The sequence below is a fragment of the Sciurus carolinensis genome, assembly GCF_902686445.1.
Source record: "Sciurus carolinensis chromosome 14 unlocalized genomic scaffold, mSciCar1.2 SUPER_6_x, whole genome shotgun sequence".
In the NCBI taxonomy this organism is placed as follows: Eukaryota; Metazoa; Chordata; class Mammalia; order Rodentia; family Sciuridae; genus Sciurus; species Sciurus carolinensis.
This window is the reverse complement of record NW_025920104.1, coordinates 8,115,982-8,139,907: the sequence shown is the minus strand read 5'-3', so window position 1 is coordinate 8,139,907 and position 23,926 is coordinate 8,115,982. Positions and strand designations below refer to the sequence as shown.

The following is a 23,926-nucleotide window of genomic DNA, read 5'->3' as shown; positions in this document are numbered from 1 at the left end:
CCCCCTGTCCAAGGAAGATCGAAGACACTGACTGCAAAAGCAAGAGGCTATTTATTTGGTACACAGGTGCCTGCGGGTGCTCAGTAAAACCTCAGTTGGAGCTTCGGTGAACTGGCACACCGGGCTTTGGGGCACAGGGTTTTTATAGGGTGAAGGGGCAGGTTTCGCGTGCGCGGTAAGCAACAGGTATCTTATTGGCTATTTTGAATCCAGCATTTAGAAATCCTTGGAAAAGCCATAAATTTACTTTAACTGGAGAGGGGGGGATGATAGATAGAGACACAGACAGAGACACAGGCTTCCCCAAATTGCCCGCAGCCTCGCACTTCCGCTCCTGCATAAACACAGGTTTTTCCCTAATTGCCCGCAGCACGGGTCGTAAAAATGGTAAAGAATGTATAAACACAGACCTCTCCCATCTTATCTGTGAAGCCCAGGGGAGCTGACCCGAGAAGGAACCTTACTAAGGATTACCCTCCGGGGGGGGGGGGTCAGAGCGGCTCAGAACTTAAGATAACATGCTTCACAGGTCATAATTTTACTTTGTCATTTACAGTCCTTTGTTATCTCATCCTATTTACTCTGTCCTTGGTCAGGAATCTGGTATCAGAAGTTTTACAGGACAGTTTTATAGTTCCTGCATATCAGCTCCTGTTAGTTCAGACATGCTCTGACTTTCACAATCATCCTGCCCCTTTATTAACTAAATCTTCAGATAAATTCCTTTAACATGCCCCGTTAATGATTTTTCTTTTTCTCTTAAAATAGGCCTGAGCTGATGGGGCAGGGGTCTTTTCATTAACACCTCATGATGCTACAAGCAAGGAAAGCAAGGTGACTGAGATTTAAGGGGGCACTCATTGCATTTGTCAGTGAGTATATCCTTAATCTTTGCCCTTCTAGAGTCTCATTTATCCACCATGTTTCTAGACCTAAGTCTCAACTTTTTCCTGCCTTACAGTCTTGCCTAGTCTTGGTTTAATCTCCCATGTTTTGTGACTAACAACTTTTTGACATTTGGGACCCTGTTCAGACTTTAAGTACCTTACCTAAACTTACAATAATAATAGTTAAGATTTATTTACCTCACACTGAGATGGGCCCTATTTCAAGCCCATTACTTAAATTTAATCCTCACAACAACTCTTTTTGTTGAACACTACTGGCATCCCCATTTTATAGAAAAGTTAACTGGTACAGAGATGGAAGCTAAGAAAATTGCTCAGGGGCTCACAGGTACAACTAATGATTCCACCAGAAAACAACCTAAGTAATTTGATTTCAAAAACTGAGCAACACTATTTTATTTCCTTTAGGGCTCTTACTATCTGAAGTCTCAATTATTTGCATACTTTTTCTCATTAAAATATGAGCTCCAAAAAATAACAGAATGAATCAAAAACTATTACCATAGATAAATGTATGATTACACAAATTGTATACCTCCACTTCATGTACAGAGAAACAAGATGTATCCCATTTGTTTACAATAAAAATAAATTTAAAAAAATATATATGAGCTCCATGAGGCAACTTGGTTTGTCTTTAATGTTGTCTTATCAAACCTAGCTGGGCCTAGTATACCTAGTGATCCATAACATGCACTGAATGAATGCATTTAGAAAGACAAATGTGACCCCAAAGTAACTTACTTAAAAGTACTTACCTTTGAAAGTCTCTGAAGTAAACAAGTAACCAAGAATCTTCAAGGAAAAAATGTACTGCTTAGCACTTTTTAAAGAATGGTGCATGACTACTTCCCTCTTAATCTTGGTATATAAATGTGCTCTGTTCTTTGATGAATCAACTTTTGTTTAGTAGCAAATATAATGTGCTATCAAGATTCCATCTAGAAGTCAGAAGTTGAAAATTGTGTTTGACCTTGGGCTGCTTTCTCCTGGGGTTTGAATCATTTACTTCCTGTCTGGTTGTTTAAATCTGCACAGTCTTTGTAGCTCCTTGGACCCACTGTTCCCTGCACCCCAAGTTCTTGACTGAGTTTCCTCTGGGACATCTATATTTCACAGCAGGCAAGTGTCCGATGGTCTAAGTGTCTAACTCTGACATCACCTTAAGTGTAAAGAATTCCTTGAGAGTCCTCCTCGTGACTCCTCTTGGATCACACTGTCTGATGTCATTTCACATGCATAGTGCTCCACCAGCGCGAGTCCTTTCCCGGGGACACACATTTAGCAGCAGGACTGGCCACGGGTGATGGACAGGATGGTGGACGGCCAGGAGAGCCTGGTCTTGTTGGCTTTTGCCACAACTGGGCATTCCTGCCCCAGAAAATGGTTCACCAAATACTGTATAAGGACAGCGGGAGAGTACCTGAAAGGAACCAAAAGTTTCGGTCAGGAGCCTGTCAGCCTGTTGGACATGCGGGGTTGCCACCCCTCAAGCTCTCCTCTGTGTTAGTAGGAGCCGAGAGATGGGGTCATACACGCAGCCATGCGCCTGTGCGGAGGCCTAGGTCCCAGCGTTCTCAAGTTGCTCCCTCTCGCGCCATGCTTGGTGCGCAGCCCTGCGCACGCACACTGCCCAGGCGCTGGGAGAGCTGCTGGGCGGGCATGGCAGCAGACGCTGTAGTGGGCCCGCTCCGGGGTGTGTCGGTAGCTGGCTGAGAGGAGAGTAGCATTAGCGAGGATGACGGCTGGCAGATCAGGTACCTCGAACGGGCCTCCCAGGTAGGGCTGGGGCCTTGTGTGTACGGTTTTAGAAGGCGAGGCCCTGCCCGGAAGCTTTTTGTCTCCTTCAGGTGTTTCCCTTTTCACCAGCGTTTCCAAGTACAGGAGTTGGGACTGAAGCAAACCCCTCATTTTTCCTTCCGTTCTGCAGATGTGGTTTTCACAGGTGCACTGCTTTGACTTTCAGGCAGTTCCTCGCTTAAGATCAGACCTGGCCTTGCCCCTCCTCTTAGGTATGGACACTGCATAATCTGTCCCTGTGGACAGACCATGACAGCTGTGTCCTCAGCAGATGCCACTGTTTCCTGACCTGAGAACAGAAACATGATTAACACGGAGTTAACTTTTTGCCTTTCTTTAGAAATTAAACATTCCTTTGCCTACAGAAGAAAAGAATGCAAGGTTTAAGAAGGCATTGACCACTGGAGATACTTCCTCAGTGGAAGAGCTCCTGGATTCTGGTGAGAGTTAAGGGATAATGTCAACTGAACACAGTCTTCTAAGTTCACAAGCACTCCTTGTTTCAAGAGGCTTGTGCTGCTTTTCTAATGAAAACGCAATCGAAGTTGATGTAACCATCGTTCTAAATATCTTAGTTGACTTTGAGTTCTGCCTGCCTTAATTTTTTTGCCTTCACATTGCATGCCATGCTAATTAACTTACATTGGTTCTTACAAATCATTCAAGAGGACTATTTGGACAATCCTATCCCACCCTGAGTTTTCTTTTTCAGCATTTACTTTACTGTAGTTTATATTTCTCAAGAATTGCTCCTAGTTGTATATGTTGTAGTTTTCTTTTTCTGTCCTGCATTTTTGCTTTTGGTGGGATGAGGCCTGAGCTTAGATGTTATAAAAAACTGCCTTGACTGTTTGTTCCAGTTTTATTGCCTATTCAGTGTAGTTTCTTAGGAAAATTGCTTGAACTTTTGGAGCATCTGTTTGTTTATGTAAAGCATCACGATACTCTCCTGTGTTCCATTTTGCTTTTCTGTTTATTAAATATTTTTAAATTACCTTCATATGCAAATGTAAATTATTGACTCTAATGGTTGAAATTATGCAACAATATAACAGATATTTACCATCTAGTTATAGCTAGAAAACTTTCACACACAAAATAGAAGAGATTGTATATAGCAAAATGATTTTCTTCTGTGTTAGTGATGATATATGGTTTGGTAGAAAGTAAAATTTTTTGGAAACAAATCGGATCAGTCTTGATTACTAACTCTGTGGCTCAATGGCTCTGTAATCTTGACCCAGGTACAAACTTTCCTAATCTTCAATTTCCTCCCTTGTAAAATATGGATGCATTTATATAAAAGGATTGTTGGGGAGAGAGAGAATAGAAATGAGGCCTGAGCTTAGATGTTATAAAAAACTGCCTTGACTGTTTGTTCCAGTTTTATTGCCTATTCAGTGTAGTTTCTTAGGAAAATTTCTTGAACTTTTGGAGCATCTGTTTATGTAAAGCATCACGATACTCTTCTGTGTTCCATTTTGCTTTTCTGTTTATTAAATATTTTGAAATGAGACAATGTGTAAATTAAAGGATGTAGAACATATAAACAATATACAAATGTTTGTTATTATTAGCAAATGAAAAAAATGTTGGACTTGGTGGTCAGGGGATGGAACTTTGTTTCTACTTGAAGAATGATATTGAATGAAATTTGAATAAGGAGAAAGAGGCCAGAATAACGAATATAAATGCATGTATAGTGTTAGTAGTGTTGACTGGGAAAGAATAGGCAGAAATTTGTTTTAGAAAAGAAAATTTGTCCTGGGAATAGTGGGATGAGATTCAATGAAGGTGATGGAGAGGCTCTTGAAGAATTAGAACTTGATATAATTGATAGCACATATGTTTTTTGAGTCTTTTGAAGGAGTCTACTGCTAAGTAGTTAGTCAACCATTTGAAATTTGATTTTAATTACAAAATATTGAAAGGTCATTAAAAATATAAAAAATACGTATGTGTAAAGTGGAAAGATATGTTGCCTTTTTGTTCCCACTCACACACCCTTACTGCTTTTTTGGGGTATTTTATTCTACATGTTTTCATTGAAGTCTTTAAAAACTCTTTCTATGATTTTGCATTTCAAAACCATTTTTATCTTTGAATCATATTTCTACACCAGTCAAAACCTTTTATTAAAAAATGAAATTGTGCCAAGTGAGGTGGCACAATTCTGTAATCCCAGGGGCTCTGGGGATGAAGCTGGAGGATCATGAGTTCAAAGTCATCCTCAAAAATGTAGTAAGACCCTAAGCAATTCAGTGAGACAATACAAAAAAGGGCCATGAATGTGTCTCAGTGATTAAATGGTTAAGTGCCTGGAATTTGGTATAAAAGAAAAAGTAACAGCCATTTTTATGTTTGAAGGTGTCTCAAGTGTTTGTTATTTTTCTGTATAGTAATATGTTTAGTTCTCTATGAAGTACTTTGCATATTCAAGAAAGATATAGAAACCCCACACACACACACAGAGTTGATCACTTTCCTACAGTTGTTGGGTATCATTCCTATGAATATCTTTATATTTTTATGATATATGTATATATCCAAAAACAATGTAGTGTTATTTTGAATATTTTGAACTATATAGTATGTTGCATTAATCCTTATGAGATACCTGCTTTAAACACTATACCTAGAACTTAATTTTAATATTAGAGGTGACTGGTAAGAACTTTTATATCAAATGTTTTATTTTTTTGTTTCATGTCTTTTCATTTTTCTACATTTACTATCAAAATTCAAATAGTATTATCAAATAAGGAAAGAATGAGAAAGTTACTTTTTTCTGAACTCATATACTTTCAGTTGTAGCAATTTAAAGAGGAATATTTCAGAGTCAACAAGTTGGGATAGCATTTTATGTATGTACTGAGATTGTTCAGTATTTTTTTCTCTCAATGTTTTTCATCTGCCTTATACCAATTAAAGTGAGATAATTGTGAATTGGACATATCTAGATTTTCAGTGACTTAATATTTCAACAGAAAAAAGTAATCCCTGCCCTAAGTTTATATTTTCTTGGTGATATTACCTTCATCTTTGCAAGTGGAATACATCAGAGCCAAAGACAATAAAATCTGTAAATTATACAGTGTTAAAGCCAAGTTCATATTCAGTGGTGCTTCATATATAATTTTTCCTTCTTTGAAACAAAAATGTTTTCCTTATTGAGATTAGCAAATTCTACTTAGGTTGAAGAGAGAGATTGCCATTGAAATCTCTATCTCCTTATAGAAATGTTTTTACCTAAATGTAATGGATTGTGTTCCTTGACTTACTGTATCTTTAGCCTTCTATTACATCTTTTATGCTCTTCCTCAGTCCAAAAACAGTTCAGTCTTTTTGTATATAACCAAATTTATCAATATTACTAGGTAAAAAGATATAATTTCAAGGATTTTACCATTACATTATTAAGGACTTTAAGATCAACTGGTTCTTGTCCTAGTTACTATCTATCCTTATAACACTCTGAAACTTTTTCCTACACCTAAGTCCTGATATGTCATCTGTGAAGAGAATTCTAGCTCACTACTTATTATTCATTTTTCTAAGGTAGAACCTGATAGTCATTTTTGATTTCTTTTTTTCACTCCTTGTCAAAATGATGTTAAATTCTGATGATCCTACATTTGAATGTCCTTTTGTTATACACACCCTGCCCCACCCTACTCATGCCCTCTCTCTCCCTCTCTCTCTGTCTCCCTCTGCCCCCTTCTCTCCCTCCCCCTCACTCCTCCTCTCTCTCCCTATCCTTCTCTCTCTCTCTCCCTTTTTCCCCTGACCTTAATTTGATGTTCATAAATTGGTCTCCCTGCATCCTGCCCCATTCTCAACAGTGATATATCTATGTTGCCTTTATAATACAGATAGAATGATGTTAATCCCTGGATCACAAAGTGTAGTTTGTATTTCATAACAGAGCTTTCATAATCTAACCTCAACCTAACTTTTTAGCTTCTTGTTTTATCTGGTCACCCATGGGTAAGTTTTGTGTTGAAGAGAAAGTTAGGATATCTTAGGGAAATATGTGGTATTTGCAATCTTAGATATGGTCCAAGTGTAATATTCTAAATTAAAAGACATATTCCCTGTCTGAAACCTTTCCCAACTCCCCTAAGAGAAAGAAGTGGCATAGAAAAACCTGTTATAGTATAAGCTATCTTATACTTATATTGATAAATTCAGATCAAGACTCAGAATATAGCACATATAGTGAACTTAAGTTAGCAAGTTTATCAGTGACAATATTACTATTTTTCTAAGACTATTATTACCAAGAAAACCTCTTATAGAATGAACTATATTTTGTATGTCTCTATGTGTATATACACACACTGCAGTGAGGATTTTTTTTTGTTATTGTTTTGTTTTTGATGGTGGGACTTTTAAATATTGTTTTTGTGTTGACAGGCATTAGTGTACATTCCAACTTTTGGTATGGATAGACCCCTCTAATGTATGCTGCTAGCATTGCCAATGTAGAAATGGTTCGGATCCTTTTGGACAGAGGTGCTAATGCAAGCTTTGATAAGGGTAAGATGTTTGATAAAACTTAACTGGTTGTGTCTGCTGTGATTCTTTTAATCCCAAAAGCAATTAGTCAAGAAGAAAAAAGTTAAAGTAGTTTGGAAAATAACCTGTTAGTTGAATTGTGTAAATAATCTGCACAATCAAATTAGAAGCCTAATTCAAAAAACTCCTTGCACAAAGGTAGATTCTAGATATGTTTTCTTTATAGCATATTGTTATGTACTTCTAACTTCTATAGTAGATATGACTATTTTTAAAGAAAAAATACATTGAAAAAATCAATAGAGTGAATTTTTGGAAAAGTTCTTGAAAATCAGTTTATGAAATTGTAAACTCAACTTTGAATTATATCACATAAAGTTGTTTCAAAAGTAGTTTATTTAATATGTTTGTTTCTGTTTTTGTTAGTAAGTGATTTCCACTCAGTAGCACTTTGAATATTTTTAAAGAGCAAAAGTATATATTTTTATATCCAGCTTGTTATATTGATTTAGCAAATCATTCTTGGTCCTTTATATTGTTTTATTTTATGACAAAGTGTCACCTAGGTTCCAAGATTGACCTCAAAGTTGAGATCCTCTTGCCTCAACCTGCAAGTCACTGGGATTATACACATGTCTACATGGTTTAACTTGTTTTAATGGGTAGTTGAATTCACTTCATGATTAATGTATAGGTTTTATTTTAGAGTTAAATCTCACATTCTTTCTTTGTATGTATATTAAGTACTTGTAAAACCCTCCCTGTTTCTTTTTATATATTTTCAAAAATTTCTCTTAGTTTTACATTTAAGAACATTTTTCACTTTGTTCTTTAAGAATATTACTCAATGAAATCTACATTTAAGAATGGTATTTTTGAAAGGATAGAAAATATTCTGCTCAAAAACTTCTTATTCTGCTTCTTCTAATTGGAGGAATACTTACAGTTTTAAAACACTTCATATTTTTCTTAGAATGTACACATAAATGCTTTTATGTGTCTTTGATAGCACAAGTCAGGTAAAGAGTATAGGTATTAATTTTATACTTATAATTTAGATCTAATGAGATATTAAGACCTCACTGAACTCACAGTTCTTTAGTCACAGAGCTGGGAGTAGAATTTTATGCTCTGTAGTGAACCAGTAATATAAACTATGGCTATAGTGACCTTTTGTATTTCTAGGTTATTAATTGAGAAATGGGTTTTGCTTTCTTCTGTCTACCCTCTTCCCCATTGATACCATAGGAATTAAGGGAAGAATAGTTTCAGGGAACAGAGTGAGTTTAGAGAGATTAAGCAGACCAGGACTGAAAAGGAAACAATGAATATGGCCATTGTATCAGTTTCATTAGGGAGATTATAAGATAGATTTCAAGAGTTGTCAGATGGGTGAGAAGTAAAGATGTGAAGCCAGAGAATACAACTCATTTTGCAGTCATAAGTTGAGCAAGGAAAAATTTAATCTACCAAAAACTGTTCATATTCAGGCAATGTACCAGAGTCATGTGCTACATTGTTGATTCATTGTCTTGAGGAAAGGGAATAAGGGAAGTAAGTTAAGAAGTGCATTTTGCATATAACATGAAGAGGAAAGGGATCCATCCCTGATCTCATGTTTTGGTGACTTAATCTTATGAGTGAGATTTCAGGAGATTTTGTAGAATTCTACAGTGCAAAAAATATATAGAATATTTTAAAGGTAAGTAAGTGAATTAGATATACTTTCTAAAGTATGAGGACTTTTTCTTGCTTGGTTATTGTAGATAAGCAGACTGTTTTGATGACTGCATGTTCTGCTTGTGACTCTGAAGTAGATCTTGAAGTGTGTAGAGCTGCTACTTTCAAGAAACACTGATCCAAATGTAACTTGTAGGTTAGAGCCTTACTATTGGTTCAACATGTTGAAGTAATTTTTATCATCCTGTTAAACACTTCATAATATGAATTTTTAAAAATCATAAAAAATGTTTGTTTACTTGGCCAAATACTTGATGGAAGAAATTAGGTCATAAGTTCCTAGTTCCAATTATATAGGAGTACCAAGAGAAGTTGACCTTTCAACTTTTAATTTAAGAGGAATTATATGCACATTTGGACAGAAAAGGAAAAGAGTACATCAAACAATGATTTCCTGTGAATACACTCAAAAGAATATGATGATCCAGATAGAGAAGTAAAACCAATTAAGAACTTTCTCTGTGTAACAAGTTGTACACATATAGTATAAAAACATATTCAAAGTTTTCTATTTCCCTAAGATTTTAGCAATTAATTATACATAGAAAACAACAAATATATCTTGCATCTGTTGAAACATTTATAATAATAAAAATAATACTTTATATGTCTTTAGATAATTCCCAGATGAAAAAGATTTTGCTCTAATATGAGTGATTTCAAGGGTGGTCTGTTCTGCTGCCCAGGGGACATTTGGTAATGTCTAAAAGGGTTTTTGATTGTCACACCTTTAAGTCATTATTAGCATTTAGTGGATTAAGCCAAAGGAGCTGTTAAGTCTTTTATAGTGTGTGGGACAGTCCTCCAAAGAATAAGAAACCCAAAATGACAAAGCTGAGAAAATTCTGATTTAGTATTAAAAAGGCCAAGTTTTATACAGTAGACAATCAATATTTAACAAATAAAGATTAAAAATAACTGGAAAAAATTCTATCTACATATTGTTAGCACATCAATTCACAGGAATTTTAATTCTCTCATTTATGGTATCCCTAATGAGGTGTAAAATTTGAATCCAGTTGCACCTTGAAATCAGGACATGTACTTCAGGACACTAGCTGAAGTACACTTCCAGATGTGTTGTGATTTTGATTTATATGTTTTGAAGTAGCATAAGATAAGACGTGCCCCTCTGGGTTCAATGGAAAATCAGTTTTTATTGATGTACCTCGGTTTTTAAAATTTCTTTGCTACTTCTCCAAGATATTATAGGTAGTCAATTCTTTACCATCTCACTCACTTATCATCTTCTAAATTCTGAATGTGAAGTTAAGCAAGCCATTACCATAGGTATTAGACTAATTTTCCTCTCAAGAATTATACGGCATCTTTCAGATATATAGTATGTATCTGGAAAAAGATTTCATTTGAATTGAAATAACATGATTAGTATCTCATGATAAACTCTATAAAGCAATCATACCATAAGGCAATTTTAAAACTGAAAACTCAAGGAAAGCTAGTGAATTTGAAGCAGCGCAAGACTTAAATTGGTATGTAATCAAATGAAATACATAATTTTAAAGCATCATTAAAGAAAACCATTTATTCAATAAACAAATATGAGAAATAACTTCAGAAATAAACTTTCAGCTACTTAGTCTTCTTTAATGTTCAGAGCTTGAACCAATACAGTTACTGAATTGTGTTTTGTTCATTAGTCCTGAAAAGAATATACCTCATGGCAAATAGAGATTTTTTAACCTGAAGATTTTATGAGGATAGCATAAGTGAATATACAGTGGGGTAGGGGTAACATACACCAATGTGAAAGGGGAGAAAAACATCTCAGGGCTCAGGAATACAGTGAAACTGTGGGAATTGTATAGACAAATTATATTATTGCTAAGTTTCATGTAAAATGTGCCAAAAGATGTATTAGGGAACCACTATTCAGATATCAGGGAGACAAACACATCTTTAGATGAGTTTCCTTTCATTCTGTTCATATTCCCTTCTGTTGAGCAGCTCTTCTGCTGAGAAAAATAACCTTTCAAGAAAAATAGCACAAGTGAAGAGTTTGCCATATAGCTTGTAGTTTTCATGAAAGCTGCATGGCCACATACTTACTTGTTGCAAAAGACATCGAACACTAACTTTTTTTAAACTAAAATAAGACCCATAGTCTTTTCTCATAAAGTGAAAGTAATAGCAGTCTTAGTGGTCAATCTCTAAACTAGGGACTGAAGTCCCAGTCTGATATGTAAAAGTAGCATGGAAACTACTCCTTCTGTGGAAAAAGTTCAAAAGACAGGGTCTTAGTTTGTACATAAAATGGGGGAAATAAAAGGAAAGGATTTACTTGTGTTTGGAACAAAAGGACAATTCTAGGGGTTTGCAGATCATATAGTGAAAATAAATTACTTGATTCAAATCACTTGGTTCCATTTGTACTAAAAGCCAATAAATAGAAAAATTAGAAAAATTAAAATTAATTAAGAGGAAACTGATGAATTTCCTATACTTATTTTATTAGAAATCTGTCTGAAATGGTACTGAAAAATTCTGTAATAGTTTTCAAAATTGGCTATAACTTAAATACATGAAATACTTATAATTTATTCAGTTAGATCAGTTTTGAATAATGCATTTAGTTTTGTAACTCACATCTAATTTTTTATTAAATTCACCAATTGAATCAATAATTTGAGTTATTTTTTAATTTCTAGAACTTGTTTGATTCTTTTTAAAATTGTGGTATCACTTTATAACTCATTTTCCCTGAAAATATTTTTAAGATTTAGTTTAAAAATTCTCTAGCCAGGCTGGATGGTGGGCATCTGTAATCCCAGCAGCTCAGTAGTCTGAGACAGGAGGATCAATTCAAAGGCAGCCTGAGCAATGACAAGGCACTCAGCAACTCAGTGAGACCCTGTCTCTAAATAAAATACATATAAGGACTGGGATGTGACTCACTGGTGGAATGCCCCTTCATTCAGTTCCCCATTATCCCCCCAATTTTTCTTTAATATGATAAACATATCATCTATATGGAGCATTTCCAATTTCTGTAAGTTTATATCTGTTAGTAACGTGTATGATGCTTCTCATTCATGCCTAGGAGCTAGTCATTAGGTTTAAAATCTGAATGGAGGACTAATTATGAGTTCTAGGAGGTTCCATTAGAGAAAATTTTATATATTTTGAAAACATGCTTTGAGTACTGTGGGTCCATGAGTCGTGTAATCTTACATTTGGGATTGTGGTTCTCGGCCATTTTGGAGTATACAACATGAAGAGCTGGGTTATTTCTGGTTTATCCTTAACCTGAAGATATAGCCCTTTGAGTCTCAGCTGAATTTGTCTTAAGTATGACTTATCACTCTCTACCTTGTATAGGCCCAGGGCTTTCAATTTTGTTCCCCTTAGGCCACCAAAATCAGCTGTGGCTCATTTTCCCACCTAAACTGGTACATACTGTCAGGGAAAAAACAAATGTGAATGCACACTTTTTGTCTCTGGCTTTTTGCTGTCTAGATTTTCTTCCTTGTTACCATAGTTCTATGGTTTTCAAGAAATTGAAATTTGTTTTCATTCAGCTCTTTTATATGCTTTAAATTTTTGGTCTGAATTTTGTTCTAACTTGCTATTTATTACTAGAAATAAAATTCAGTATTTTGGACATTTTTGAATTATTTATTTGTTTATTATTATTTTATTGATGTCAGCTCTGTTATTTGTTTTCCATGGAGTTTTTTTTTATAATTTTATTTAAAATCTCTTTGGAAATAACATTAATTTAGTATTTCATGATGGACTTTCCATAATTAGTACATAGAAATCTAGTTTGTGTTTTTAATTGTATTTTGTTTTATTATTTTCATTTTCCCTCCTTTGGGCTAATAGTAATGAGTTGGCAACTCAAAATCTATTTTTGAGTATAACTGTCTAGGACACAAATCATATCTTTTATTTCTCTTAGGTCTTTCTATAGAAGATACTTAGCACAGTGTACTGTATCAAGCCAATATGGCAATTTACTGTTTTCTTTTTTTATTTTGACTTTAGAATTTTTCTTTGAGGGTGTTAGGGTTTTTGTTTTTAAATAAATTTTAGTTGAATATTTTCTGTATACCAAGCCCCATGTTAATTGTTTTTAAATATTGTCTAAATAATACTTATAACTCAGGGTTAGAAGTTATTTGTACAGAACAGAAACTGTGTGCTGAAATATGTAAGTGCCTTTGAATGTAGCAGAAATGTGATAAGGATATTTACAATAATTTAATTCAAACAGCAATTGCCAGCAGAATTTACTTATATTTTCCATCATTTTTACTATATTTAGGAGTTTTCAACACAAACCAGTTAAACAGCATGACTTTTCTAATTGTTGCAAAACACATATTTGTGTCAAATTGCCTATATCTGAGTATTTTGTTTGTTTTTTACTGTCTTTTTCTGTAAATTGTAGTAGATAGTGGAACATTTTGTAAACTTGAATATTTGTAAATATTCAAATTTAAATATTTGTAAATTGTAGTAGGTAGTTGAGTATTTAAAAGTCCACAAACTGGATAGGAAAGTATCACTTAATTTAGCTTAAATATATTTAGGCCTGAAAGCAAAGTAGCCTTGATTAAGTTATTTGGGACTAGGCATTTATAATGTGGTGTGAACTTACTATTTTTTTTGTATTGATAATTCAATAAAAATCATATTATAAATTAAAATTAAGAGGGCCTGTATTAGATAATTGAATAAACAACATAGTTGAAACACATCATGAATGGAGGTGGCATTCTTCTTGTTAAGAGTAATAATAAGGCTGGAAATATTGCATGTAATTAACATTTGTTTTTGTGAGGGCTTTTTTTTCTAGCTCACTGAAACCTTTTTGTGTCTCAAAAAGAGAAAAGATTTCTTTACATTTAAAAGGCAATTTTTCTAGCATAGGAGTTTGTTATTTTCAGATTGTTCAGTCATGAGATAAGGGGTTTGTAAAACATTATGATATTTTAATTTCAGTAACTGTTTTATTATAATTGATAAGATAGCACATATTAACTGATGCCCAAGATTTTGACCTAATAACTGTTTGGTTGTTACCTTGTTGAATGTTATTTCTTGTTTTAAGAAACAAAAGATGCCTTGGGAAAAATATTGTTTGCTTTCTTAGAATATAAATTTGGTTACAAATGTCACTAGAGCAGCTTGGTAGATTTACAGTATTGGCTTTCAATACTAACTTGTTTCATTTTATTTAAAATTTATTTGTTTTGAGTCATTTTACACTAATGAGGTACAACTGTTGTTTCTCTGATTGTACACAAAGTAGAGTCACACAATTAGTGTAATCATACATATACATAGGATAATGATGTTTGCCTCAGTCTGTTTTTTTTTCCCATCCCCACCCCTCTTTTTCCTCTATATAATGTATCATTCTTCCATTCAAAGAACTCAAAAAGATTTATACCAAGAATACAAATAACCCAAAAGGATATGAGCAGACACTTCAAGGAAGATCTCCAAGCAATCTACAGATATATGAAAAAATGTTAAAAATCTCTAGTAATAAGAGAAATTCAAATCAAATCTACCCTAAAAGTCCATCTCACCCCAATTAGAATGGCTATTATCAGGCAACAATAGCTGTTGGTGAAGATGTGGGGAAAAAGGTACACTCATACATTGCTGGTGGGGTTGCAAATTAGTGTAACCACTCTGGAAAGCAGTGTGGAGATTCCTTAGAAAACTTGAAATGGAACCACCATTTGACCCAGCTGTCCCACTCCTTGACCTATACCCAAAGGACGTAAAATCAGCATACTACAGAGATACAGCCACATCAATATTTGTAGCTGCTCAATTCACAACAGATAGATTATGGAACCAACCTAGATGCCCTTCAGTGGATGAATGGATAAAGAAACTGTGGCATATATACACAATGGAATATTACTCAGCCATAAAGAAGAATAAAGTTATGGCATCTGTAGGTAAATGGATGCAGTTGGAGAATATCATGCTAAATGAGATAAGCCAATCCCCAAAAAACCAAGCAGATGATGATACTAACTTGTTTACTAATTGTAGGTAAATAATTGACATCTTTTTTTCTGAAAATATGAGCAGAAATATTCATTCAGAAAGTTTTTTAAATTACTGGAAATTATCACTTATTTTGTGATATTATTCCTGTCCTTTTTAAATGTATATAGTCAATATATTTTGTCACAGAATATTAAAATAATATGTAATTCTATTAGTAATGCATGAGTCTTCCTTGACTAAACAAATTTCTAGAATTTTTTTTTATTTCAGAGTTATCTGCTTTAATCAGTTTGCCAATGTTTCCATTCTTTTTTATAAAGTACATACAAACACACGCATACACAGTTCTTTTCACTCAGAAATGTGTTTGCATCTTTTTTTGTCAGTAGTAGTTAGTAGTATTTGCATTATTGTTTCAAGTGGTAGTTGGAGTGATGTCTCATGAGTCAGACTGTCAAGGTTTGAATCCCAGCTCTATTATTTACTAACTCTGTAATTTGAATGAGTTATTCATTTGTTCAGTTTAATTCTTATAATACAAAAATAAAAATATCACTCATAAAGGTGTTTCATACTTAAAACAGTACCCAGCAACAGAGTAAGCCTTAAAATATTTGCCTTCACAATGAGGATGATGATATTTTGGAGCATATTAACTTTGTAAGTCTTATAGAAATTGATATGCTGAAAAACTTTTTACACTTAAAATCTTCCAAGTTACATCCAAATAGTCCTCTAAAAGTTTTTCCACATTACAGTGTAAAACATGTGAGAGAGCATCCATTTTTTGCATCCTTGTCAACATATTAAACTGTGGTTTTATCAATCTGGTAGATAATAATGAGCATGTGATGGTATTTTGTTGTTCTTTTTCTGTGGGGGATTTGCCAGGAATCAAACCCAGAGCCTCAAGTGTACTAGGCAAGCACTACAACAGTGAGCTACACCTGCATCCTGAGCATTTTCATAGTTTTTATTTTCTTATTTTCAGTTTATTAAAATCTCTTTTCTTATATAATCAACATATATATATATATATATATTTATTTATAAATTGTCTATGCTCATCTTTTTATTTACCTGTATTTTCCTTATACGTGGAAACTGATTTTATCTTTGTTAAGCAATTTTATATGTATGTAGTGACAAATACCTTAGGTTTATTTTGCATATTTCAAGCATAGCATTAACATGGCTATTAACATACCTGGAAATCAACCTGATTCTTTTGAAAGCAAAAAATGAAGAGGGCAAAGTTAAGAAACACTATAGACAAAAAACTCTTGACAACTTCTCCAAAACACATCTGCATCATGTCAGTTTAGGACCTGACTTCCTTAACAAGACTCCTAAAGCAGAAGAATTAAAATTAAGAATCAATTAATGGGATGGATTCAAACTTAAAAGCTTCTTCTTAGCAAAGGAAACTGAGTAATGTAAAGAGAGAGCCTACAGAGTAGGAGAAAATCTTTACCAATGCGCCTCAGAGCACTAATCTCCAGGATATTCAAAGAACTCAAAAAACTTAACACCAAAAAAAAAAAAAAAACCCAATCAATAAATGGACTAAGAAACTGAACAGACATTTCACAGAAGAAATACAATCAACAAAAGTATGAAAAAATGTTTATTATCTTCAACAATTAGAGTAATGCAAATCAAAACTATTCTCATATTTCATCTCACTCCAGTCTGAATGTCAATTATCAAGAATACAAGCAATAATAAGTTTTGGCAAGGATGTGGGGAAAAAGATACACTCATACTATGCTGGTAGGACTGCAGATTGGGGTACAACCATTATGGAAAGCAGTATGGAGATAACTCAGAAAACTTGGAATAGAACTACTATTTTTTTTATTGTAAACAAATGGGAAACATGTTGTTTCTTTGTTTGTACATGGAGTAAAGGCATACCATTTGTGCAATCATAAATTTACATAGGGTAATGTTGTTTGCCTCATTGTGTTCTTTTTTTCCTTCCCCTACTCCTCCCACTCCTCTTTTCCCTCTATACAGTACATCCTTTCTCCATTCTTGCCCCCCTCCCACCCCCTACTATGTGTCATCATCTGCTTATCAGCAAGATCATTCATCCTTTGATTTTTTGAGGTTGGCTTATCTCATTTGACCCAGCTAGGCAACTCCTCTGTTTACATCCATAGGACTTAAAATCAGCATGCAACACTGATGTAGCCACATCAGTGTTTATAACAGCTCAAATTACAATACCTAAACTGTGGAACCAACCTAGGTGTCCTTCAACAGATGAATGGAAAAAGAAAATGCTGACATACACACAATAAAATATTACTCCACCATGAAAAAGAATGAAATTATGGCACTTGCAGGCATCTTATAGAATTTTTTTATTGCTATGTGTGTGGAAGATCTGTTATAGTTTGTTTTTTATTTATGCTTTAAAAGAATTTTTATGTTGTGATTTTTATCCATTTATTGAAAAAAAAACTTTTAGAGAGCTATTTCTAATAAATGTATCAGACTCAGAGATGAGAATTTATCAAATACTTCTTTTAAATTTCCAAGGAGCATATTACTCTAATACTGCCTAAGTAGTCCTAGAACATAAAAAACTAGAAGTCTTTCAATTTCATTTTTTTATAAAGCAAAAATCACTTATTCTGAAATTCCATGTTAAAACTATTCTGCCCCCAAAACCATATACATCAATCTTAGTTATGAACATAGACACAAAAAGTATAAATAGTTAATGATGTATCAGTATATTTAATGTTATCAGTAAATAAAATTAATAATATACCGTGATCAAATAAAATTCATGTCTGTTATGAAAAATTGGTTCAATATTAGGGAAGACATTTTCATGAATTGGTCAAGGGATTTTTTTAATAAAAGAAAGGATACCATTATTATGGATTCCAAAGCGCATTTTTTGAGAGTTAAAATCTATCTCAGGTTTCTATTTTAGTAAAATTTAATTAGATACATAGTTCTTTAATTTTATAAACATACATATGAAGTCAGAACTAGTCTTATGCTTAGTGGAAACACACTAACAGCATTTGCCTTAAATTCAGAACAAGACAAGTGTACTTATAAGCAGTCTTTGATTTACCATTGTTTTAGGAAAGACAAAGCATTCTAGGAAAGAAAATGAGATGTAGTTAATAAGAATAACTAATAATGACAGACTCTTTGTGCCGGGTAGTTTTCTTACAAAAATTATCATTCCATTGTCACAGATTATGGTAATATCAACAATAATTGTCACATGTAGAAACTTGTTTGCACATATGAAGGACCTGAGACAATGAAAGTTAAGAAATATGCCCAGTACTGTTCACCCAGTAAAGGCTGAAAGCTTGATTTGAACCAGGCTGACTGATGTCACAGTTCATAGTCTAAAGCAGAGGTTGGTAGACTTCTAGGGTTCTATTGGGACACAGTCGTGCTCATTCATTTATGTCTGTATATGCCAACATTCATGCTAAAACAGCAAAATTGAGTGGTTGTGGCATGCATGTCCCAGGGTGTTCCACCAGCCCTGGAAGACAGACTCCCTTGCCTTTTACAGGAAGATTTTTCTGTCCTACATTTTATGACATTAAACTCTGTTGTCTCAGAATAAGCCATTAGGCTTTTTTTAATTAGAAAAGATAAGACAAAATTATTATTTTTAAAATCCTATTGATGATATACTTGATAAATCCAAGATAATCAACTCAGAAACTGTTAGAAATCAGTATTAAATGAGGGAGATTTTTATACTAATTTTCTAATTTCATTTAGTTTTCAAATTACAAATACCAGTTTGGGGATACAATGAGATTATAGATCACATTCTAAAGAACAAAAACCTAGATATGGAGATAGAAGTGTACAACAAACATGAATGTTTATATTTAAAAAAAATTTAAAATTCCACTGAGTGAAACAAAAGAAGATTGAATAAGCAGACATGTCATTTCTTGACTCAGCATTAAAGAAGATATCTTTAAAAATCTAAATTAATTTATATAATTAAACATTCAGAGTGTTAAAGGAATTGTTTTAACTCAATGAATTGTTTAAAAGATTCTCGAAGAAAAATTGATGAAAAAAGATCTGATAAAATTTGGAAAATAAATTTGACTTTTAAGATGTTAAGCAGAGAACAATATGCTGAAGCCTTGCCCTCCCAAAGTAAATTTTGGATATAAAAACAAAACAAAACAAAAATCAATTACCTCTGTAATGGAAAATGAATAACTGATGAAAGAAACAGATGGGAACTCTGGCAAGATCTAAAACTGCTAATAGGCAAAGTGAAGGCTAGTGACTTGAGTCTTCTGTGCTTGGAGGACCTTTACAGTAATAGTCTGAAAAGTATGTATACAGACACAAATCACTAAAATCTACATAAGGTAAGCATCATGGAATGAAACAGAAACAATAAACTCTACAAAAAGATTCACTTACACTAGTGAAAATAGAATCTAAAAGAACTTTACTGTTCTGAGTAATAAAAGAGGGATTGCCTCCACAAAATAACAAACAGGAAGTACAAAACAAGTACAGTGAATAATGAAAACTAGTGTTGATTACTAAAACTAAGTATAATGTGCAAAATTGCAGGTGGGACTCAACTGAAGAGTGGATTAATGAACTAGAACCTAGATGTGAAGAAAATTGCCTAGAAAAAAAGACAAAGGTAATAAGTGGAAAATATAAGGGAAAAGGTTAAAGACATGAAGAATCTTTCCAGAAACTCTAACATCTAACTAATAAGAGTTCCAGAAAAAGTTATGCAGTATTTGAATCAATAATGGCCAAGAATATTCCCAAACTGAAGACACAAAACCTTAGAGTTCAAATATTTCTTGTACTTGTGGCAAAATTCAAACACAAATAGTTAGCACATATATTTTGATTAAAAATTAAAATAAGCACACATCACTCTGAACTCAATATATCAAGAATAAAGAAAAATACCTAAGAGTTGCTTACTAACGAGACACTTTACCTATACAAAGTGTTTCTATACAGAAATTTCCATCTAACATATTTCATAATATAGAAGCTATATGTGGAAGAAGGCAAATAGTCTGAGAAATAAACTTGGGATCTGTAATTATGTGTTTATTCATTCTGCATTCAAGAGTAGGGGCAAAATAAAGACTTTTGCATATACTTTGGAATGTGAAGCCGTCATCTTGAGCAGAGGCACGACTGACATTTTGAGTGAAATTCTCCTATGTGTTGCAGGATACTAAGGGCACAGAAAACTACTAAAGTTTAATAGAAACATAGAGTCACCAGATTTTCAAAATGTAGTGGGTAGTAAACCAGCAAAAACTGAAAAGAATTTTGTCAAGTATACCAGTCATTAGGGTTAATGGGACTGTATTGGATTTATCACCTAAAAGACAGACTGAGATTCAGTCTTAAAAACAAACAAAAGAATAGCTAAATCCTGTTCATTAGAAGTGGTTGAATTAAAAGTGTGTGAACTTGATAACTTTGTAAGTAAATGTAAGCCAAAAGAAAGAGATATCAATATCAAACATTACTAGTGTTAAGTGAAGTAAAACAAATAAAGGAAAATTTGTGATAGGAAAAAATAAAAATTAATGAGTATACAATAAACTAATTTTTTTTTTATGTTAGGAGCAAGCAGAACCAAATCGCAGTAGTTTTAAAAGAGAATGAGAATTCTTTACATTGAATCTTAAGAAAAAGATGAAAATTAGTGTTGAAAGTATCAGTAGCACAAATAGTTTACCATGTTACTTGAGTAGATCAGATAATATATTCTAAAATTTCCTGAGGAGATAATGAAATTGCTACTTCATTAAACTAACAAGTAGGAAATACTAGAAGAATTGCTCTTTTTCCTTTCAAAAATGTCTTGCAACATTATTGATGGTTTCACTTAAATAGTATTAAAATTCAATTAATTTTGGATAAGCTATACTGGCATAGGATTTTGCTGTTCTGTTTGATAAGTTTATCTTTTCTCAGTAGTCAGAAACCAGTGTAACAGTGTTTCCCTGAAAAGGGAACAACTTGGCATTTTCAAAGAGAATTAACTGAAGTGGACAGGAAAAAAAAGCATGGGAAACAGCTATGAGGCTCTTGCAATAATGCAGGTTCAGGGAGAATGGGTATGGTTTGGACTACTGTCCTGGAGGACAAGGTGAGAAGAGGTGCTCATCTGCAGATATTTTGTGAAGGTAGGGCTCTTAGGACCTCCTGAAGACTTATTTATGGAGTGATAGGGAAGATCATGAACTAGCCTATGTCTGAGTAATGATGGCTTAGTGAAACAGGAAAGACTTGAGAGGTGCATGTTTGGACTTTGTGAGGGGAACATGGAATGGAGGAGAGACTACCAAGAGGTCTCATTTACATGTAGTAAAGAATTAGAATAAGTAGTTGATTCATAATATTTCTGTTGAATGTACTTTTTGTGTTTGCTTAAATTATCCAGAAAATTCTATCTTCACTTTATAAAAATTGTGTATCTTAATAAAACCACTAGGTAGGGGATATTCAAGACAAAGGAGGAAATGTTTTAATGTAGCATATAATTTCAAATAAGGCAATCAAAATATACTAGGAAATAGGAAAAAAACAGATAAATGTGTGAATTGTTTTGTGCTTTAGACATTGACATGAAGTTATCAGATTCAGAATTTACCTAACAATAATAAGCCTTATTGAGACACATTTTTGTTATAGGTATTGTAAGTAATATGAATAACCAAGATAAACTTTCTTATATCAACATGCAGAGTTCTGAACTTATTTAATTTGTTGTTCTCTGAAGTTATTTGTTTCTAAATCAGATATTGGTGATGATTAATGAAGATTGGTCCCAGAATGTCAGACCCTTTTTAAAAATAGACTGTTAAATTCAGCCCAAGTAGAACTGATAGAATAATCTAGTGTCCTTTGGTATAGAAATAAGCTGACTAACACCCAGGAGTAAAGGGTCTGAATATCCAGTTTTATGAAAATGATAAACTAGAGAGAAACTATTGTTCTCTCCCAGAAAGTAGTTTCCAAACAATGTTAGTCAGACTAAATTATTTGATCTCTTTCTTGATTAGAGTAAGACTTCAAGTCAGAATAAAATTATTTTAGTCTTAAATAGAATCATAATGTGACACATTAAGATATAAAGAAAGATTTTAAAGTTTACATTTTTCAGCAATCTGCCATATAAAATGTAATAAGGATTTAGAATTAATAAATCCAGTGCAGGAGGAGGCTTATTTGCATCATCATCACTATATCCCCTGCATAAGCATAGTGCAGTTAACCTGATGATTTCCTAGATGAATGTATAAATTGTTAAAACATTAAAAATCATGCTTTATTAATTTTTATATATTTCTTAACTAGAGGGTGCTGTGTTAGCATTCAGTTCTTCAAGTGTCATCTCTTTTATATTTTTCCTGGAAAATTAGATTTTTAAATCATCTGACTTATTAAATGCTTTTATATCTTTTTCTTTTGCTTTCAAAACAATACTGATAGTATTGTGTGTACTTAAATTCATGAAATTGAGAATCATTAATGGCAGCCCTAACCCTAATTCTCCTTTCCTCCTCCTCAATGGAGACTGATGACCCCCATTATGTATGCTGCACGGGATGGCCACCCTCAGGTGGTTGCTCTCCTGGTTGCACATGGTGCAGAAGTGAATGCCCAGGATGAGAATGGTTATGCTGTAAGAAACACTTCTACAATATTTCTTTTAAATTTTTGTGTTTAAATTTATTATTACTCATAATCTACAAAAATAGATGTTTGGTTGTTTTTATTACAAAAGTATTTCTAAGAAGTAATAATTACAGAAAATCTAGGATATAATCACTGGTGAAAAACAGCAACAAATGAATGAGGAAAAAAGTAAGCATTTGACTCTGGTAGTCATTATTCATGACAAAAATTACAATGTGCAAAGAGACCTGGACTCTGAATTTACATAAAGATTCCTTTTTTGTAGAAAACATTTTGGTGATTGAGATATAAATCATTTTGTTCCATAACATTGCTTATCTGTAAAATATTTGATTTTATAAAACAGTGAACATTGCAGTCTGCTTTGCAATTATAGCATGGGAAGTATGTTACATTACAATATGATAAATATGTTTATATTGTTAAATGAAGAGGTTGTATCATTCTATAAATTAACCATTTTCTCTTTTTTAATGTGCCATTAATACTGTTGAAAACAATTCCTATCTGTCTCATGTGCACTCCTTCTCTTTAAGCAATCCTCTTTTCCTCCCCTTATAGGCTTTAACATGGGCAGCATGTCAAGGTCATAAAAATATAGTTTTGATGTTGCTTGAACTTGGAGCTAATAAAATGCTACCAACCAAAGATGGAAAGATACCAAGTGAGATTGCAAAAAGAAACAAACATCTTGAGGTATCATCTATATGTTAAACTAATTTTTCTGTGGTATATCATATTCTCTTATATAGAACTTTATGTTATTTTGTTGGAACTCACAAGTGTAATAATAGTTTTTTCAGCTATTAAATGTATAAATATTTTTTCTCCACCTATTATTTTTCTAGTAATTTTTCATCTACTAAATCAAAGACATATATAGTGTGATAAGTTATATAAAAGGATAACAGTCTTATTCTGTTGCTGGTAATAAAAGTAGAGTACACTAATATTTTAAACTGGTTTAGATTTTTAAAAATTAACTTTTGTATTGAGACAAGTGTCAATCATTTGAAGATGTACTTAAAACATATAATTTTAAGTTTTAGATGTTAGACAAATTAAAAGTTAAATCCTTAAGCAACATTTATTCCTATATGTATGACAAGGTATGTGGTAAAGTGATAACATACTTGGGTATATGATCTGCTGTCATTCAGATTTTAAAGCTGAATGATAAATATTTGCCATATATCAAATTATTTTATGAATACAAACTTTTGGTGTGAATACTAAACTTTTAGTCAGTGGCC

General features: G+C 33.1%; 1 pseudogene; it reads left to right on the top strand.

Annotated features, from left to right (window-relative positions):
* The first annotated feature begins 2,570 nt into the window (after window positions 1–2,570).
* Window positions 2,571–23,926, top strand: part of LOC124973102 (ankyrin repeat, SAM and basic leucine zipper domain-containing protein 1-like) — a 41,434-nt pseudogene continuing 20,078 nt past the window's right edge.